Raw genomic sequence first — 15549 nt, forward strand, 5'->3', positions numbered from 1 at the left:
CTGAAGATGATACGCATATTTCCAGAGATGAAGTAAAACTGAACTGAAAAGCTCAAACGACAGTCTTACTCGTTTGGGAGAAGGAAAGTCTTATTGGCGAGAAATCGTTCAATCAGCTGAGTCCCATTCATATCCTGTCACAATTACACCACACATTTCTCAGTTGCCTTCTCCTACTTTTCCTACTTTTTAAAATATGACGTCTCAACCTGCAACCTCCAAGTCCTTCATTTATACAACAGGTCAACTCTAGAACTGTCTCCCTCTGTCTGTATTTCCTACTTCCTATGATCTCCAGTCTTTCAAACGCAGTGTGTCCAGGCATCTCGAAATGAATGGATCTTGAATTTGGCTCTCTTTTGTTTTGTTTTGTTTTTCTTGGAAGGAACGTTTTGCGGGCTCAGCCTTTGGTTCCTTCTTCCTACCATAAAAAAAAAAAAAAATCTGCTTCTTAAAGAATCACGTTGGAAGATGCATCGCGTCCTAAATTTACAGGTATGAATCCTGCAAGTAGTGTGTAGGATTTCATTAGTGATGTCTAGTCTGCAAGTACAAAGGACTTACATTAGACAGAGCTGTGATCGCCTGTCATAGAACCAGGCTGGTTGATGGTTATTACAGAGTGGGATCCTTCATAAGATGTCGATTCCAGCAGATATGTACTGTCGCAAAAAAAAGTATCCTTACTACAACGACGCGACTCATTTTGATGTAATAGTCGACGAAATATGGAATACCAACACTGTTCAAATCACTCTATTCATTGTGGAATCCTGCCTTCACGTGATTCAGAATACTTTTTTGAGCAATAGCACTTCCTTTCACGAATGTTCCAGCAAATCAGTAGAATTATTTTGTAACCACACAAAAGCAGGATGTCTGATGAGCATGTACAGACTATTGCAAAGTATGAGACATGGTAAGTTCATCCCTCCTGAACAAAATACAGTTATTCTATACTTGCAAGATATTTAATCGATACTAGAAGGGATACCTGGCGTTCCCTACGTAAAACCCTATGATCTTACATTACTTGGGACCCTGGATTGCGACGCTTTATGAGAGAAGACCCTCGGGTTCCCCAGGGTTATATTCTCCATGGACCTATTCCCACCATGGACCTATTTTCCCACTACCCACCCACCCATCAACCCTGCCCACCCATCCCACCAATCCTCCTACCAATCTGACCCACTGTAGTTAACGTGGTTATAGAAGTAAAAAATTCTACTGTATTTGGCTACAGTCTTTCCATCATACTGAGTAATATGGTTATAGAAGTTAAAAATTCTACGGTAATTTGCTACCATCTTTCCACCATGTTGAGTAATAATAATATGGTTATAGAAGTAAAAAAAAATCTACGGTAAGTGGCTGCCGTCTTTCACCATGCTGACGAGTATTTCTTATTAAATATAATCTTGGCCATCAGAGGAGCCACTTTAGCCTATATAATGTACACATATAAAACATTTAAATTCGTATTAAGAAGTTACACCTGTCAGAGCTATTAAAAGGGTTCTATATGCACCCCCCTTGATCTCCATTGAGGACAAAGAGACAGACAGACAAACACTCTCTCTCTCTCTCTCTCTCTCTCTCTCTCTCTCTCTCTCTCTCTCTCTCTCTCTCTCTCTCTCTCTCTCTCTCTCTCTCTGTGCTTGTGTGTGTGTGTGTGTGTGTGTGTGTGTGTGTGTGTGTGTGTGTGTGTGTGTGTGTGTGTGTGTGTGTGTGCAGAGACATGAAACTCCACGGAAATGTCCCACCACATTTATCTCGTAATTAACATATGGACGTGAGTTAATTAACATTTTGGCAACGGAAGGCCGAAAACACCCAGTTTTTTTAATGCATTCTTTAAGTTAAGGCATTTTAGGTACGTTTATTCGAAAATTGTTGCGATGTAATGCACCGTTTTGGCTAATATGAGGGTACAAACAGACAAACGGTAAACACAGGAAGAATTTTAGTAGCATATAGCTAGATTAGTATTCTGAAACTGACATTTTCTTTCTATCTGCCTATCTACCTATTGATATATATAGACATACGAGTACATAGACGTTTATAGCTTATGTAATCCTCCACTCAGCCTTCCCAGTTCATTGTTGGGCTCTCTCACACCTCTGCCTTTGATACTGCTCTCACGTATTCTCTATATAATGCCATTTCTGTTCATTTTCTCAGTCCTTCATTATTTTCTTTTCATCGTTCACCAGGAGCACCAAAAAATACAGCATTGATTTAAAATATATTACGAAATTTAACTAATTCACTTTCATCAAACGATCTGATTTAAAATCTATCTCTATCTATCTATTGTCAGACGCCTTAATCCCATACGGGGTGGCCACAAACAAATCGCCTCCACGTCACTCTGTCCCCTGCCATTTCACCGCCCTGCTCCCAGCTCACACCCCCGTCTCTCATATACCTCTCCACTCGTTCCCTCCATCTCATCTTGGCCTTCCCCTCCCTCTCTCCCCCTCCACCTCACTCACATACACTCTCCTTGTCAGTCTCCATCCTCTCATGGCCAAATGCTGAAAAAAAAAAAAAATCACCGTATTACGATGACTTTAAATCCAATGGCTTTCACCAAACCCGATGTCAGTGCAGATTTAGCAGCTCAGAGTTCAAAATTATGACAAACAAGGCGAAATTTTAATGCAGGATGGAGTCGGCTATCTGTATTAATGTTTTTGCATGATTACGCATTCATACGTGATGCTTATGTGTCCTTTCCTGCATCTGATATCCTTTTGCCTATTTTTTTTAATGAACCTATACTGTTTACTGTCAAAAACTGTGACAGTGTGAAACTGATGTAATGATTAAAAGTGATTATTCAAAGCATAATGCAGCATTTAGCAATTACACACCATATTTCACATTGTTCTCTTTCAGTGTAGCCATGATGTACATAATCTTTGTATAGGTAAAGGCGATGACGGAACCCGGCTACCACACTCGGAGAATTCGGAGATTTTAATAGTGACTATGATGCCAGATGAATTTTGCTTCAGTTGCACTAGTGGTAACATCTACGTTTTTAATTCTAAAGTTTATTTAATGAAACTTATTGTGACTTATTAGAAACCAAAAATAAGGAACAAATAAATGCAGTATTTCTTTTAATTCAGATACTGAAAACCAGGTACTCCATACTACATAAAATTTATTTCTCTTGGGTGTAGTTAAAAACAAATCCTGCTGGTTTGGTGAAAGTCGTTTGAAGCTGATGATTTTTTTTCCGACATTGATTTTATATAACTGTAATCATTTCACCTTGATGCAAGTTGCCACATCAATTTATATTTCATCATTCGTCTGTTTATATTTGTTTCGCTTTTTTATATAGATTTGCAATGGCAGCCAGTGTTGCTAAGAAGCAGAAGCACAATGATGAATAAATGAACTACTGATTTACATCAATCCTGGCTGAAGGCATCGAGAAACTTCAGTGTGTGCTGTGTTTCAAAGTGCTGGGGAATGAGTCTAGGAGACTTAGTAAGCCGAAGCATTATTTGACGTCAATCCACCCTCAGTCTGCAGAGAAAGGCCTTAGTTTCTTCAAGCGCCATGAGCAGAATCTGGGAAAACTGAGACTGGATGGGAGTGGTGCTTTCCAACAGCAGAACTTGAGTGTAGTATAGGCATCATATGAGGTTTCCCTTGAAATAGCAAGGAAGAAAAAGGCACACACGACTGGTGAAACTTTAAGCCGTGTGCTGTAAAGGTGGTCAAGTGGGTTCTTGGAGAGTCAAGTGCACATTAGAGTCAGCGGATTTCCTTGTCAAACGACACAATGAAACGGAGAATTAGTGAAATGTCAGCTGATTTCATGAAACAGGTGATACAAGAGATTAAATTGTCTCCAACTGGTATGTTTGCACTACAACTGTATGAGTCAACAGATGTGAGTTCTTGTGCACAGCTACTCGCGTTTGTTGGGTATGTATTCATGCGTGACATCAAAGAGTGGAAGGATCGCACTGTGGGCGTCACCTGGCTTTTAAAATGGGCAGACGTGGAATCGTCTAGATAGAGTGATGTATAGGACACGTATAAGCAGAAAGATAAGATTTATGTGGAATATGCGAAAGATAAGATTTATGTGGAATATGCTAAACACTAAAAGATATAGCTGATCAGTGCCTACACTCTAAGAATATCCAATCATATTTTGCCGAGCTGCACGACTTGATAATCATGAAGAATTTAACGAGGAACTTAGCGACTGGAGAAAGGAGTCGGTAACTTATCAGAAGCGGTAGTTGTGGCAGGTAACTATAGCACTGTTGTTCATAAGCAGGTTAGGCCCGATGCGCGTGGTAAAGGTGGGAAACTGGACCAATTAGGCACTGAAAGTCTGAGTGTCCACCCTGCACAAAGGAGTCAAGATGGTGTCACTGAAGGTGGGGTAACCAGAGTACCTAACTTATGTGATTTTTGCAATATGGTAGGTCATTTACAGGTAGCATGCTGGCATCAGAAAAGAGAGGTCGTAAAGGACGTACCCTCCCTCCCCATCCCTCACACACACACAATTTTCGGTACACCAGTGATTACTAATAAAAAAAGAGCAATGTTGTTTATTAAAATATATGTAGTAAATATCTAACATAGCATAATGTTATCAGAATTATTTCATTAAAAAGATGTATATCGAAATTAATTTTGAGGATTTTGGTAAAGAGTCAGCTCAAATCTAATGGTAATTCTGCAAGGCTTCACGCCCTCAGCCATTGTCTCAAGTGCTGGATCTGACCATGTGGGGTGTTTTAAGTGAATATGTTTGGTAATGACGTAGTAATGGAGGAGTTTGTGATGGAGATGTGAGTGAATATGTGGTAGTGTGGTATGGAAGCGATGGAGGTGAGAGGTGTGAGAGAATATGTGGTAGTTAAGTGTGTGAGTTGTGGAGGATAAGGAGGAGGCGCAGACAGCCTACTCCGTGCCACCGCCCTGCCTCAACCTCCAGCTGTGTCTAGCGGAGGCTGCCAGCAGCCAGTGTCGCTCCGGCTGCTGTTGCGTGGTGTGGTGTAGAGCTGCTGCTGCCAACACCAGGCAGCCTCGCTGTAGGGTCTTGGGAATACCGTAATACCTGTCATTCTATTCAATTTTCGTGTGCCGTTTTTTATATCATACGCGTCATGAGTAGAATATTTGAACAGTTATGTGACATGAATCTGTAATATTCATGACGTATCACTGAAGTGATATGTAAGATTTGCTGTTACTGTGTAGTTTACTTAGACTGGAATTGTGTCCTAGACAGAGAGGGCATATCTTTTTTCTCCTCAGATACGTCATTTCCTATCTTCGACGTCCCTTGCAAGAGTAAGTAACATTTATATCCTATGGTTACCGCATCACCCACAGGCGTCAGCCCTAAACTGTATTTTCTTATATTTGTGTACAATAATCCTCGTCAGCAAAGATCGACTAAAAGCTGATAGAATGCGTGGGAAGAGTTACAGGTCTTGTTACCCGCCGGCCTGTTAGTGAGTGGAGGTCATACGAGTAAAATTGCTGCTATCTGTTTCCGCTGCTGGTCTTTGTTGCGAATATTGCTGCAGTTTATTCAAGATGTGGTGGTCGTCGCACTTTCTTGTTTTCAGTTTCCTTCCTCTTTCTTTTCCTTCATTTCTAGTTAATTTTTCCCCTTTTAATTAAATTTTGTTCTTTTCCTCTTTCTTTTCTTTTTTTCATTTTCTTTGCTGTTTCTTTTCTTTCATTTTTCGTAATTTTTCCCCCTTGTAATTTGTTCTTTTCCTCTCTCTTTTTTTTTCATTTTTCTCGCTCTTTCTTTTCTTTCATTTTTCGTTAATTTTTCCTCTTATAATTTGTTCTTTTCCTCTTTCTTTTCTTTTTTTCATTTTTCTTGCTCTTTCTTTTCTTTCATTTTTCGTTATATTTCCCATTTTCTTTGTTCTTTTCCTCTTTTCTTTTTTCAATTTTTTGGCTCTTTCCTTTTCTCCATTTTTCGTTGATTTTTTTCCCCTTTTTCTTTGTTAATTTCCTTTGCTTTTTCATTTTCTCTTTTTTATAGGATCAGAAGTAAAACTGACATTTTGTTCGCCTAGGCGACAGAATCGTGAATCTATATTTTGAGATTATTGTAAAAGAAAATCACGACAGCATCCCAATTACCAGAGGACTAAGAAGGGCCCAGCAGGAGTGCTCAGTTCAACTTCACGGCGCGTAAGTCTGCCCTAAGTGGTAAGGGTGTTAAAAGTCAGGGAAGTAAAGACCCGCGGTAATTGGACAGATGCTTCAACAAGAAAAACTGCACCATTAAGAGGCTTGAGATGTGTAGCCTTACTGGGTTTGTTAAGTGCATAAGAGAGAGGAACTTTATGTAGAAGTGGAGAAGTGACACAGTACAATAGAATGCGAGTTGAAAGACCTGTCCGAAAGTAACGAAAGGGAGACAGAATTTTGCTGATAAGAGAGCGTATCTGGGATGACACTCCGACAAGCAGAAAATGCAAAAAAATATACTGTATTTATTAATGAAGAAAAAAATGCAAACCTTTATACTTACATGAAACAACACAGAAACTTGAGCTTTCGTTAGATCTACGGATATAAGAAGCAAAAACTGTCAATAAAAAACATCTTAACGTTTGAATTTACTGGTGAAATCTAGAGTTCATGTGGGGGGATGATTAAAAGGTAAGATAATACTGAAAATAAGAGGGTCTGAGCACTGGATAATAATGAGATCATAAACTGCAAGATTAGCAAGGAGATTATAGTTACATAATCGTGTTCACCTAAAGTTAAGTCATCATCATCATCATCATCATCATCATCATCATCACCGCTGTCACCCCAGCCTTATTTTCTTTTGTGGGGTTAAATGTATCAAGCAACAATGGGTGTAGTACCATCAGATTGGCCTGCGAGATACACTGTAGCTTTTTACTCATTTTTCAAACCTTCGAAATTCTTGATTCCAGCTTTCTTTTATGACTCCATGAAGGGTAGATATCATACCACTGACTACTACTACATTAAAAACAAGTGAAACCTATATTTCCTCCGCCAAGGTTATGCTTTTGCCAGCGTTGGTTTGCTTGTCTGTTTCTCTGTTAGCAGGATTACTCAAAGTTATGAACGGATTTTGCTGAAATTTTTTGGAGAGGTAGGGTATGGCCCAAGGAACAATCCTTTGGATTTTGGTGGTGATCCGGATCATCATCCGGATCCAGGAATTCTTTAAATGATTCTCTACCATTGTGGGATAGTGGCAACTTCGATATTTGTACTTCTAACTCGATAAATAATGCCTACAGTGTCTGCACAAAATTACAAGATAACATCTTCATAAGATCTACCGTACCACATACTCTTCCTTGGCGGAGGTTTGCAATCTCGAATTGCTCCTTTTATGTATGGTAAGCTACGCTGTCAGATAGAACTAATCCATCCACTTCACTGACTTTTTTTTTTTCTTGAAAGTTCATGCTTTCCGTAATAACACAGTCCATATCCATCCACTTTCTTGATATTCCATGCCACCTGGTACCTGATATTCACTTATATACAGTATACCATTTTCTCATCTCTGTTCATATTTAACCTCTTCATTTAATATGTAACTTTTGATCAATAGCGTTGGTTACAAAGAACTTCTGTAGGTTTTATTCTGACCAATTTCGCTCCTTTATCATTTTTTTTTTTTTTTTACTTTTAGTCAGCCCAACACTAGATTATTTTCATCGGATTAAGAGAGATATTTTGTGATGATGTTGTTCGTGAAGGCGTTATTTAATATTCTAGTGTGCAAAGTATCTCATAAAATAACTAAAATTGTTTGGTGGACATGAGAGAGTAGGCCAGGGTTGTCTGCAGGTCGAGAAAGCGTAGATGTGCCGAGATATAGGGCTGTCGACGTATCTTGAGAGCTCTGATGACACCCCCTGTATACCGTACTTGGGCCACTCTGACTTTACGAACCGATGTCTGTTGGCACGAAGCTTGAGATGGCTGATGGTTCTCTTAATATACTCTACTTGGCGGTTCAGGCAGGTAAAACTATATATAATCAATTGACAACTCGACTGAGGCCTGCAAACGGTCTAGAAACAGAAAGATATTAATTTTGAAGTTGTTTATATGAATTTATATTAAATTTCGGCATGAAAAAGAGACAACAGTTTCTTTTTTGCTTGCGTTATTGACAAACATCAAGGCAGGGTAAAGTTAAGTAAACATTCTCCTTACTTGCCTTGAAAACTGGGTGTTAAGAATTTCCTGAACATGCCATCGAAATCCTTAATTGTGTGTGTGTGTGTGTGTGTGTGTGTGTGTGTGTGTGTGTGTGTGTGTGTGTGTGTGTGTGTGTGTGTGTGTGTGTGTGTGTGTGTGTGTCTGATAAACTGATGTTACAATCTCTTGGAGTCGACCCAGTTAGCCTCTTGCTCCATCGGTTATCCCTTATTCATATTACATGCCCTGCCCAATCTTTAATAAGTTCCACAATGTCCTTGAGATTATTCTTCTCTAACCCATGTCCAGCTCTTCCTGCCTCTTTAAGATATTTCCAACATTCACCTTTCCATTGCTCTTGGAGGACAGATTAGTTTGTTTCCCTTTGATTTTGCGTTTCCAGGTCTCACATCCGTACGTCATAGCTGGAGTTAGGCATTCGTTATATACTCTGCGTTTCATCCATACGGACAAGCAACTTTTCAAAATTGGGGAGGCGGTGGCTGAATCATTAGGCTGCTGAGATAGTAGTCTGGTAGCCTGTCGTCCTAATGGGCTCAGGTTCGAATCCCGGCTGGGACAGGAAACAAATTTAGGATTTTATTTTCATTAAGCAGACTTTATTGATCTACCAGAAGACCCGCCGACCTGTAAAAAATATTCCCATTAATACCAGTACATCAGTCTTGTATGAGACAGCGTTAGCATGTATTCCGTATGGACAGCGGCCGTTAGCGCCGAAGTGGTGACATGTGTACTGTAGGTGTTCTCGTATGTAGGACTACTGGGCCTTGGGAACAGGTTGTGAAGCCTATGCCCGAAGTCGGACACATTAAGAAAAAATATCTATCTATCTATCTATTGCCAGACGCCTCAATCCCGTTTGGGGTGCCCACAAACAAATTGCCTCCAAGTCGCCCTGTCCCCCGCCATTTCACTGCCCTGCTCCCAGCTCACACCCCCCTCTCTCATATACCTCTCCACCCCATCCCTCCATCTCATCCTCGGCCTCCCCCTCCCTCTTCCCCCCTCCACCTCACTCACATACACTCTCTTCGTCAGTCTTTCACCCTCCATCCTCTCCACATGGCCAAACCACCTCAGTGTGTTCCTCATAACGCTTCCTATCACATCCACATCCACACCACAACGCTCCTTTATATCCTCATTCGTCAGCCTGTCTCTCCACGTGACTCCACAGGCTCCTCTTAAATAACTCATTTCCACTGCTCTCACTCTTGACTTGTGTCCTTCCAACAATGTCCAAGCTTCACTTCCGTACGTTAGAGTTGGTATCACAATACTGTCATGTAGTAACTTTTTCACTTCCATGCTCACTTCCCTGTTTCTTATCACTGCTTTCAAAGAACCAGCAACCTTTCTTCCCTGCTGTACCCTTTCAAGCACTTCACCCTCCAAACTTCCATCCTTACTCATCACACTACCCAAATACTTAAACGTACTCACATTTTCCAATTCCTCACCATCCAACCTCGCTGTACATTCACTAACTTCACCTCTCTCAAAGACCATCACTTTACTCTTCCCTACATTCACCTTTAGATTCCGTTTCTTACACACTCTCTCAAACTCATCCACCAAGCCTTGCAGCTCCCCTTCGTCTTCACTCAACAACACAGTATCATCTGCAAACAACAGTACAGGGAGTTTCCAAACACTATCCTCTCTCACCAGGGCCACTCCAACATCCACTACCCTACCTTGTACCTCTTTTATTACCCCATCCATGTACAGATTGAACAACCATGGAGACATGACACATCCCTGTTTCAAACCAACTTTCAAAGAGAAAAATTCACTTAGTTCACCATCCACACGCACTGCAGCCTTCGCACCATCGTACATACTCTTCACAGCATTCAACAACTTCCCATCTACTCCATATATTCTTAACACTTTCCACAATCCTTGTCTATCCACCCTGTCATATGCTTTCTCCAAATCCATGAAAGCCGCATACAACTTCTTTCCTTTCTCTAGAAACTTTTCCACTAAAGATCTAAGAATGAATATCTGATCTACACAACCTCTTCCCTTCCTAAAGCCTCCCTGTTCTTCTCTAACTAATTTCTCTGTTCTTTCTCTAACTCTGTCTATAAGTATCCTACCATATACTTTTTCTATTATACTAAGAAGACAAATGCCCCTATGATTACCACACACTTCTTTTTCCCCTTTTCCTTTGTACAAGGGAATAATTATACCTGACTTCCAATCCTCCGGGACTCTACCTTCCTCCCAGGCCAATCTGCACATCTTCCACATCCATTCTACTACTATCTCTCCCCCATACTTCAGCATTTCACCACACACTCCATCAATAAATAGATAAAAATGAAAAATAAAGCTTTCTATCCAATTGCAATGCGTCTTTTTAGTTTCTTCTTATGATTTTTTGTTAGTTTTAGTATTTACCCGCAGAAATTGTACTCCTCAACTTCTTTAAGAGTTTTTTTTTTTTTTTTTTGTGTGACGGTCTTTGGTGTATTTGAATTAAACATCACTGTCTCTGCTGCTTCTGAAATGAGGACAATGTCATTTGCAAATCTTAAATAGTTTAGATTTTTCCCATCTATAGTTAGTCCTTTTTCCTCCCATTCCAGCTTTCTGAAAAATGCCTTCAAGCATGTAAAAACCCTTTGTGAAATTGTATACGCTAAATGCATGCCTTTCTCAATCTCAGTTTTATCTCTGTCTTTATGTAACTTAACTGCTGTGCTGTAGTTCCCTCTTTGTATATATTTTCCAGCAGTTTTACAATGTTCTTGTTTATTCCCTGTTCCTGCAATGAATTAACAATTGCTATGCGCTCCACTGAGTCGAAAGCCTCTTCGTAACTGACAAAACCTAAGCGCAATGGTTTAATATATTCTGTAGTTTTCTCAGTCAGCTGGTTCGTTGTATGTAAATGATCAGTAGTCAAACACCCACTTCGAAATCTATTAGTTTTCTTCCAAATATGTTGTTATTCTGTTTGGAGGACCTTAGTGAAGAGGTCGTAAAAAACTGATAATGAGCTAATAGTTCATTTGAGTTGCTTTTCTTGTAAAGAAAAATAACTATTCCATTACACCATGTTTTGGGAATTTCCTTCCTTAGACACTGGATAAATAAGTGAGCCTTTACTCCTGCGTCCGACATTAAATCTGCTACAATTCCACCTTCTACTGTGGCATTACCCCATTTTATACTTTAAAAGAATAGTTTAGTACATCTGATGTTACCACTGGTATTTCACTTGCGTCACCTGAAATGTCAGCTGTTGGTACTATCTGTCTTTGATGCATAATTTCTTTGTAAAATTCTTCATCATCTCTGCACTTGATGACCACCATTTATATATATATATATATAAATATATATATATATATATATATATATATATATATATATATATATAAATATATATATATATATATATCAGCCACTTGAGTGTCCACTGCAGGACCGGCCTATCCCGACCCAAGTGGGGACGATACAGTCAATGTATCTCTACCAAGTGGCTTAGGCTGTCTGGTAGAGATTGTATGTAGGGTGAGAAGTGCTTGTAGGTGTACCTGTAGTGTTGGAATGGCTTTGGTTGTGTGTGTAATCTGTGAACCAAGTGTAATCGGCCCACGCAAGCCGACTGGGTCCAAGCACACTTAATGGTACGCGACACTGGGTCAACCACAGCACCCTTTATGTCCGCCAAAGCAGTACGTGGCAGGAAGAACGCTCCAAAGGTTTTTACCCTGGCAGGGCGCGAACATTCGTTCTCCCATGTACGAAAATGCACACTCTACCACAGAGGCATATATATATATATATATATATATATATATATATATATATATATATATATATATATAAAATGAAACTTTTTTGCAATATTTCTCCCAATCTAAATAAAATCGTAATGTGAGAGCAACAAAATCTAAATACTGTCATTTGATTGGATGGGTTTATGGCATCCAAGAATTCTTATTTACTGGTCTCCAGTACAAAACCAAGCAAAGAGGCGGAGTACGGTACTGTGGTGGAAGGGGAGGGAAAACTCAAGAAGAGACAAAATCGGAAACTAGACAGGATGCAATATTGAGAAATAATGATACAATGGCGTAGAGATGAAAATTGTGTACAGATGAGATGGAAATATAACAAAAGTTTTATGGCAATAGCCTTTATTGTGCTGAGTTCAAAGTTTTATACACACATCCATAAGTGTGTGTGTGTGTGTGTGTGTGTGTGTGTGTGTGTGTGTGTGAGAGAGAGAGAGGGAGAGATTACTGAAAATACATAAAGCATTTATGCTACACATCAGAAGAGAATACTTTTTTTTTTTTTTTTACATAACAGTACTTTCTTCCGGCAAAACGAAAAATCTTCTCAAAACTAAGAGTACAAACGAAACCAGTCTGCTGTGGACGAAGGCTGGACGGCGGTAAAAACATGGAGAAGTGGGGGCCAGAGTGAACCAATCGCAGCCCTGTGTGTGCCACCACTCGGCTACCTCTTACGAAAATTGCATTCTAGCAGGACGCGTCCCCAGCTGAGCCACTTGGTTTTAAAATCTGAGCGTGCCAGGATACAAAAATTGCCTGTACGGATAAAATAACTGAGAAACCTTTTAAATTATGTTCCTTTTCGTTTCTTTTATTAAGGCTCCTATATGTTTGCATGCGTTGGCCTTGGTCACCTAATGGCTGCTCTCCATGCTGCTCGATATATGACAGCCTCCCTGTTTAGTCCTTTATCCCTGAGGTCACATATGAATTTGTCCCAAGTCTTTTTCGGTCTGCCTCTCGCAACCCTACCACAGACGTTCACATTTCTCACTTTCCGCACCCAGTTGATATATCCCATCCTTTCCACATGCCCAAATCATTTCGATCTACCCCTACTCATCACAACACTAACACACTCCAGTCCCATCCTTCCTCTCAATTCTTCAATCGTAAACCCAGCACCCCAGGCCTCACATTCAAAGACGACAACACATCCACCTAATCAGTGTCACTTCTGTGCGTTTGAGCAGACGAATATCCTCTCCCTTTACTGCCCAGGTGTCACTACCATACATCATTACAGTCCTAACACATGCCGCATACAAAGATCCCTCAGCAAGAAGAAGAACCCTCTCAGTGTCAGGAGAGGCAACATCTCCTGAACTTCGTTCAACCGCTCCTTACTAGACACAGGGCTACCTCCAGCCCCACCTCCGGCATGAACAATTGCTTGCAAGTTTATGCTGCAATGTTATAAGAATATTTAACATTGGCAACATTTCAGTGATCTCTCTCTCTCTCTCTCTCTCTCTCTCTCTCTCTCTCTCTCTCTCTCTCTCTCTCTCTCTCTCTCTCTCTCTCTCTCTCTCTCTCTCTCTCTCTCTCTCTCTCTCTCTCTCATAAGAACATAAGAGAGACTTATATAGATATATATATATATATATATATATATATATATATATATATATGTGGAGCCTCTGTGGTACAGTGGTAGAGTGTGCGTTTCGCACTCCGGTAAGCGCGGGTTCGCCTCCCGCCAGAGTTGTAAAAACTTTGGGAAGCGTTCACCAAGCCACTTGCTACTTTGGCGGACACAAGGGGTGCTGTGGTTGAACCAGTGTCTCATACTAGTATGCTTGCACCCAGTCGGCTTAAGGCGGGCCGATTACATTTGGTTCACAGACTACACACACATCCAAAGCCACTACAACACTACTTCACAATCACACACGCAAGAACTTCTCACCCTACATGCAGTCTACCAGACAGCCTAAGCCACTGGGTAGAGATACATTGGCTGTATCGTCCCTGTTTCGGTAAGGATAGGCCGGTCCTGCAACGGACCTCAGTGGGTGATGATGATGATATATATATATATATGTGTGTGTGTGTGTACAATGCCATACATGCTTCAAATACGAAATGAATTATGATACCGGTATTCAAAAAGTCCTTACAAATGGGCTACAAACTTTGGTCATTATTGGAACCTCTTGAAAGCCTGGCCGCCATTATGTCTGACTCGGAATGTTCTCGCCAGTGTGGGCTCGCACTTATCTATGGATCGTAATTTCGAAACTCATGAAATATGAAAATTAGTTTTAACACGTGCAAGAAGCAATGTAGAGGCCATATCTGGAATACAGAATATCAGAGACTATACGGTAATCGTGTAAGTGTTATAAATAATAAACGAACACTTATGGAATTATAATGGCATGAATAAAAAAAAATAGAGATGAAAGACGGAACAAAGCCAAAACAATAACTGACTAGACACCGTGGGTTGGGTAGTATGGTAAGAAATGGCCAGATAGAGGAAATGAAAATTAATTACGAGCACCATGGCAGAGATTAGCACAGTCTGGCGGGCCATGAGGAAAGTTAGAAGCCACTGTTCATCAGTAAGCTTCATACAGACATACATGCTTACACACACACACACACACACACACACACACACACACACACACACACACACACACACACACACACACATATTTGCCAGTAATAGAATTGTTTCGATGTTACAAAACATTAGGCATCATTGTTATCGTATGTTCCATGGTCTTATAATTATATAACGTCCTGGTTTTAGTTAATAGCTTGTCCCTACTGCCGCACATGCCCACGAGTAATGATACTTGTGTAGGTCCATTAAGCAATGTAATACCCGCACAGCATGTGACACCCTACACAGCATGTTATAGACTTCTTTTAGTACTTAAGCAGTTGTCCTTATTCATCATTATTTTGATTAGAATCTTCGCTGCTCTAGTCAATGAGTGACTTGGCTGAACCTGACCCCATTCAACTGCGTAACCTATGATCTGTGTCTCGCTTCCACTAGACGACGATACTCTACCGAAGGGATTACGTATAGCCTTTGTTACTCCCTTCACTGTTATGGCGGTGCCCTAAGCTAACGGAAGTGTCTTTAGGTAACGATAACAAACTAATGAAGGGAGCCACCACACTGAGGGCTTAAGAGCTTCCCTTAGTCGCTGTGAATTATCTGTGGGATTGGGCGGCACTGAATGTATGATGCAGCAGGGGTTGTTCCCTCCCTGCGGTTTTTTGCACCTTCATTCTGAGTTCTTTTCCTTGTTACTCTTCGTTTTCAATATGCCATTCTATTGAGCTTAGGGAAGACATCTTTCGGTGAAGGAGCAAATGAAAGGTGTACAGTATCTAAACCTTCCATTTCGAACGTCTGCACTGAAATGGGTAAAATCTCTGGATGTAACAAAAGCAAAATAAAAACTAGATCGCTGAGTTGAAGGATAGACAACAGAGGGCAGGATGGAGGATGCCGGGTTTG

This window comes from Coenobita brevimanus, chromosome 92, assembly GCF_032717465.1.
Source record: "Coenobita brevimanus isolate Jiangsu-jjx chromosome 92, ASM3271746v2, whole genome shotgun sequence".
In the NCBI taxonomy this organism is placed as follows: Eukaryota; Metazoa; Arthropoda; class Malacostraca; order Decapoda; family Coenobitidae; genus Coenobita; species Coenobita brevimanus.